Consider the following 6,824-nt stretch of genomic DNA (forward strand, 5'->3'; position numbering starts at 1 on the left):
AGGGCTAATATCCAGAATCTATAATGAACTCAAACAAATTTACAAGAAAAAAACAAACAGCCCCATCAAAAAGTGGGTGAAGGACATGAACAGACACTTCTCAAAAGAAGACATTTATGCAGCCAAAAAACACATGAAAAAATGCTCACCATCACTGGCCATCAGAGAAATGCAAATCAAAACCACAATGAGATACCATCTCACACCAGTTAGAATGGCAATCATTAAAAAGTCAGGAAACAACAGGTGCTGGAGAGGATGTGGAGAAATAGGAACACTTTTACACTGTTCTTGGGACTGTAAACTAGTTCAACCATTGTGGAAGTCAGTGTGGTGATTTCTCAGGGATCTAGAACTACAAATACCATTTGACCCAGCCATCCCATTACTGGGTATATACCCAAAGGACTATAAATCATGCTGCTATAAAGACACATGCGCACGTATGTTTATTGCGGCATTATTCACAATAGCAAAGACTTGGAACCAACACAAATGTCCAACAATGATAGACTGGATTAAGAAAATGTGGCACATATACACCATGGAATACTATGCAGCCATAAAAAATGATGAGTTCATGTCCTTTGTGGGGACATGGATGAAATTGGAAATCATCATTCTCAGTAAACTATTGCAAGAACAAAAAACCAAACACCGTATATTCTCACTCATAGGTGGGAATTGAACAATGAGAACACATGGACACAGGAAAGGGAACATCACACTCTGGGGACTGTTGTGGGGTTGGGGGAGGGGGGAGGGATAACATTGGGAGATATACCTAATGCTAGATGACGAGTTAGTGGGTGCAGCGCACCAGCATGGCACATGTATACATATGTAACTAACCTGCACATTGTGCACATGTACCCTAAAACTTAAAGTATAATAATAATAAATAAAATTAAAAAAGAGAGAATGTAATGATAGCACATTTTCAAGCTCTAATGCCTAGAAGAAAATACCAAAGCAACGTTCATACACATGAATGCCCTGACTGCTGAAGGGCTTAGGTAACTGCCAGAGATGAATAGCAGAAAATCCAGGAGTGCAAGAATCAGTGAACCATGTTCACTGCTGTGTCTCATACATTTTGTACAATAGGTCTCAGGTGGATGCATGTGACATTGTGATATAATAAGACTGACAAACCAGAAACATCGAGACAGGTTACTGCAAAAGATATATCTCTCCTCCAGCAACTTAGAATCCATCACTCTCCAGCGGGTTGGCCCCTAAGTTCTGCTGTGGATCCTCGCCCAGGCTTCATCCCTGGCCTCTAATCTCACATTCCAGTTATAAACTGCTCTGAGCACAAGGCTCTTCTTCACCACCTCTGTACCTTGGCTGCTTCCTCGGTCTGAACTCTGTTTCTCCCCCTTCCTCACCATTTTTGTTGCTTTTTCCACAGCCTCAGAGACCAAGCCAGGCTGCAGCATCTCTGGGTGCCTCCCCACTGAGGCAGAGACCCTCCTTCCTCATGCTCCCACAGCCCTTCTTCTCTGAGACCTGGCTCCTGAAATCCTCTTGCTGAGTTGTCTGTGACCTCAATTGAGTGAATAACTCCTCATGGCCAGGGGCTGTGTTTCCCCATGGAGCCCCAGCACCTGCCAAAACCTCTGACACACAAGGAGCACTCGGTGAGCTGTGGACAGATGCATGAACAGAAAGACAGCCTTTGAATTCAATGATTATGCCCGTTCCTCATTATGATGATTGTATGGAGGAGTGGGGAGTAAAGCACAGTTCAGCTTTAGCTGGACAAGTATCACTATCATCATTCATCCTATAATACATTTATCCCTTTCAAGGGAGTCACTCTGCTTATTCCCCTCAGTAGGAGAGAAATCAGCTGAAAGTGGGTGCTCCTAGGATGCAAGTACAGCAAAGTTCCCCTTGACCAGTCATGTGGGCAATGACTGTGGCTGGGACAGTGATGCATGAGGACCGAAAGGGGTTCAGAGGTCATGAGAACAAAAACAACCCAGAAGGTGCTTTGCTTCTGTGAACACATCCCGGGTTCTTCTATTTTACAGCCACACAAACCACTAAGACCAAGTGTCATTGCTCCCACTAATTATAGAATTTTGATATAAATAACGCTCAGCTGGCAGTCCAATTTGAGTTGTTATGCTGGAATTTTTAACCTGAATGTAGGAGTCTTGTACAAAGCTAAGTTTAAAATTATTTGAGTGGAAATGCAAAAATCAAAGGGATAAATTCACGTTGAAATATTGACAAGCAGTTTTCCGGTCCACATCTAATTTTCTTAGAAGAAGGATGAAGGATGTTCCAGGCTATCATTCTGTCATCTTACTTGTAGGTGTTCCAGTGTGGGGACACTATACTGTCTCATTGTGAAAGATGACAGCTGGCCAGCTGCCTTCTAATGTCTACTCCATCGTAACTGACCATCCAAGGACACACAGGTCTGGAGCTGCAAAAGGACCAGCACTAGGAAAGAAAACCCAGTCTTCTTGAGGTTGACTTCCCTTATGGGGTATGAACTGGCCACATCCTTCGTATGGAAAATTGAATAATTTAATAAGGAATGGTCTAACTCAGATTCTAGTTCTATCTGTTTATTTGCCTGGTAATTACAGCATAACAACTCAAATTGGACTGCCAGCTGAGTGTTTGCCTGGGGCCAGAGATTTCCTTGTGCACATACTGGTGTTCCCTTACACCAAGTAGAGACTGATAAAAAGAAAAAATAATAATTTTGAAAATCTGAATTGGTATACTCTCAAAAATTAATATAGCATGCCAAATGGAAGCCTTGAAGCCACCCCTCGAACTGGTTAAGTAGTTTTCTAAATGACCATACCCCATCCACCTTAACTTCTCTTCAATGTACTCACCAAGCTGCTGCAAATTGATCTTTGTATTTTTCTTTCTAAATTGTGAAATATTTCAAGTATAGAACATAATAATCACCGACAAACTCAGATGCTCAGATTTAATAAGGCTTAAAATTTAGAAAATTAATGTTAGATTCCTGAGTTTTCTTAAAAGAAGTAAAGAGTTAAAAAGCCAATTAAAATCTAACCCCCTTCCTTCCCATAGGTAGTTAATTGTTCTTCTGAGGTTAAGAGACACCATTTCCATGCATGTTTGCATGAGTTATATATATAGATACTCCTTGACTTACGATTAGTTTCCATGCTGAAAAACCCATTTTAAGTTGAAAATACTACAGATTGAAAATGCCCCTACAAACATGTATACATATGTAACTAACCTGCACATTGTGCACATGTACCCTAAAACTTAAAGTATAATAATAATTTAAAATATATATATATAAACATATTGTTGCTTCAATATAAGGAAAAAAAAGAAAGAAAAATGCATTTAATATGTCTAATCTATCAAACATCATAGCTTAGCCTAGCATACCTTAAATTGTGCTCAAAACACTTACATTACCCTACAGTTAGGCAAAATTCTCTTAACACAAAGCATATTTTATAATAAGGGTTGAAAAGTTGGGCTATTGTAAGTCAGGGATTGTCTGTATTTGATTATATCTATGACATGTACATGTGACTATATATACATATATAATGCATAGAATACATACTTCTGATGTTCAGTTTTTACATGGCATTTTTTGAGATTTATTTATATGTATGCATTTATTTATATGTATGTATGTGTGTACATGTAGTTTTTTTCTTGTGCAACAAGGTTTGATGGATATGATGGGTGGATTTTATGGATATTTTCACTAGGTATTATGGTTAATTTTAAGTGTCAATTTGGAGGGTGTTTTTGGATGAGATTAACATTTAAATTGGTCAACTTTGGTAAAAGAGATTGCCCTTAATAATGCAGTTGGGCCTCATCCAATCAGTTAAAGGCCTGAATAAAACCAAAAGACCAGCTTCCTCTAGCAAAAGGAAATTCTCCAGCAGATGAACTCCAGACTGGAACTGTGCTATCGCCTCTCCCGGATCTCCAGCCTGCCAGCCCACACGTCAGATTTGGACGTGCCAGCCTCAATAATTGCATGAGCCAATTCCTTGTAAAATATCTGCTTCTCCATATACACATCCATTTGACTCTCTTTCTCTGGGAAATCCTGACTAATACATCAGGTACAGACAAGCTTCTCCCCAGAGTGGTTGGCCTAATTCATACTCACCTAGGCAAGGTATAGATTTCCTGTCTCTCACATCCTTTTGGGGTGTGCAAGTCAAGTTGATTTTTGTCAATCTGATGGGTATGAAACAGAACTATCATTTTAAATAGCAGTCCCTTGATTCATAATAAGCATCTTTCCTCCTTTTTGGTCATTCAGTACCTTTTTCTGTAACTAATTTGTTCACAATTATTTTTGGTCCCCAAATACACTATTTGCCTTTTTGTATACATCTAAGCAGGAGTGATTGAACAGCCTAGACAATCTTTTTCTTTAAAGTTAAATGCGTAAATGGTGTTTTCTCTTGGTCTGTGGAATGTCCCTTTACCTGCATGTCCAGTGTTATTTGTAATATCTAGTTTTAATTATAATATGGTCAAATGTATCAATCTTTTCCATGATAGTGATTTTTGTGTCTTGTTGAAATAATTTTCCCATTAAGATATACCATATTGACATTTTGGGCTGGATGAAAAAAAAAAAGATACCCATGATTTTAAATACTTTTCTTTTTCTATGTGACTACACCCTGATAATTTATGAAATCTACAAATAATAGAATCAAAGTAGTAAAGAAAATGAATAAACTACAGCTACACTTATCAACAGAAATGACATGATAGATTTTGAATTTACAGACTTTGGATTTCACCAGATTTTAAAACTTATGTCCCTTTTCTGTTCCAGAATCTGATGCAGGATCCCACATTGCATCTGGTTGTCATATCTGCTTCTGTGTTTTACGGGTTCTCAGTATTTCTTTGCCTTTCATGAAGTTGACACCCTTGAAGAGCGTTGGTTAGTTTTATTTTTGGAGAATTTCCCTCAATTTGGGTTTCTTTGTTCAGAATTGCTAATCTATAGCTTGTGAGAAACCAAAGTACTAATCGGAGTAAAGTATTTAATTTTCTCTTCTTTTCCTAGATTCTTAAGGTGGAAGCTTAGATTACAGATTTGAGCCCTTTCTTCTTTTCTAAAATGAGCATTTTTTTTTTTACGTAAATATCCCTCCAAGCACCTCTTTAGTTGGCTGCCACAAATTTTGATGTGTGGTATCTCCATAATTTTCATTCAGTTCAAAACATTTTTAAATTGCCTGTATACTTCCTCTTTGGCCTATGGGTTATTATATACTGTTTAACTTCCAAAGATTTGTAGATTTTTCCACATCTTTCTGTTATTAATTTCTAGTTTTAATTCTAGACTTGAGCAAATATGTTTTATATTTTTTATTCTTTTAACTTTGTTAATTTTATTTATGGCCCAGAGTATGGTTAATCTTGATACATATTCCATATGCAGTTTTAAAAATGTATATACTTCTGTTTTCAAATGAAGTGCCGGTTTATCAAGTTGTTCTTCAGTGATTCTAAGTCCTAACTTATTCTATTAATTATAGGGAGACAAGTATTGAAGACTCCAATTATAATTGTTGATTTGTTTTCCTTTCAGTGTTATCAGTTTTTGTTTCACCTACTTTGAAGTGCTTGTGTTACGGGCGTACACATATATTATCATTCTGCCTTCTTAGAAGATTAAATCCTTTATTATTGTGTAATGTCTCTTTTTATCCCTGACAAGACTTTTGTTCTGAAGAGAACTTTGTATGAAATCAATATAGCTGCTCCAAGTTTCTTTTGATTGGTGCTTATGTGGTGTATTTTTTCCTATATTTAAATTTTCACTTACCCATGTGTTTATACTTAGAGTGAGTTTCTTGTATAGCACATAATTGAGTCTTGTTTTTATTCTATCTGACAGTATTTTTACTTAGCTTGTTAAGACAACGTACATTTAATGTAATTACTGATATTTTCATTAAAACACACCATATTGTTAGCTGTTTTCTATTTGTTCCATCTCCTACTTCCTTTATCTTTTCCTGCCCTCTCTTGGGTTTTTTGAGCAATTTTTATGGTTCCATTTTTATTTCTATTATTGAGTTATTATTTATAACTCTTCATGTTTTTGATAGTTAGCTTAGGGTTTAAAATGTAGATCCTTACATAATAAGAGTCTATATTCAATTAATATTACATGTCTTTATGTGTAGTATAAAAACCATAAAAGTGTATATTCCAAATCCTTCCTTCTTACCATTTGTGATGTTGTTGCCTTACAGTTCACTTTTACATATACTATGAACACATCACACAGTGCTACAATTTTTGCTTTACACAGTTATTATTCAGAGCAATTCAGAGGAAAAAGAAAATAAAAAAACATGAATTTCATAACACATTGATTACATTTTCCACATTCTTTTACGTTGTAGATTCAAGTTTTCACCCAGTATTGTATTTCTTCTGCCTTGCAGAGCTGGCGTTACCACTTCTTGTAAAGTGGGTCTGCTGGCAATGAATTCTCTTGAGTTTTTGTCTAAGAAAGTATTTATCTTACATTTTTGAGGGATATTTTCACAGAGCATTAAATTCTGTATTGACAAACCTTATTTTCTTTCAGCACTTTGAAGTCATCAATGCATTTTTTTTTTTTTTACTTTCATGGTTTCTGACAAGAATTCTGCTGAAATTCTTATCTTTATTCCTTTATATGTCATTTTCATGCCTTTCTCTTTATCTTTTGTTTACAACAATTTGAAAATGTGTCTAGACGTTTTGTGTTTGTTTTATATTTTAGCATATATTCTGCAGAAGGTTTCTGAGTTTCATGGGTC

The 6,824-nt window shown here is 36.3% G+C and overlaps 1 long non-coding RNA gene across 1 annotated transcript in view; it reads left to right on the forward strand.

Moving 5' to 3' along the window:
* LOC117980204 (uncharacterized) overlaps positions 1-6,262 on the forward strand; it is a 290,540-nt gene extending 284,278 nt beyond the window's left edge. The window contains exon 6 of the long non-coding RNA XR_008625312.2: positions 1,415-6,262. This is a non-coding gene — a long non-coding RNA (uncharacterized LOC117980204). The remainder of the gene's footprint in view (positions 1-1,414) is intronic.
* The last annotated feature ends 562 nt before the right edge of the window (positions 6,263-6,824 follow it).

Source organism: Pan paniscus, chromosome 4, assembly GCF_029289425.2.
Source record: "Pan paniscus chromosome 4, NHGRI_mPanPan1-v2.0_pri, whole genome shotgun sequence".
Taxonomy (NCBI): domain Eukaryota; kingdom Metazoa; phylum Chordata; class Mammalia; order Primates; family Hominidae; genus Pan; species Pan paniscus.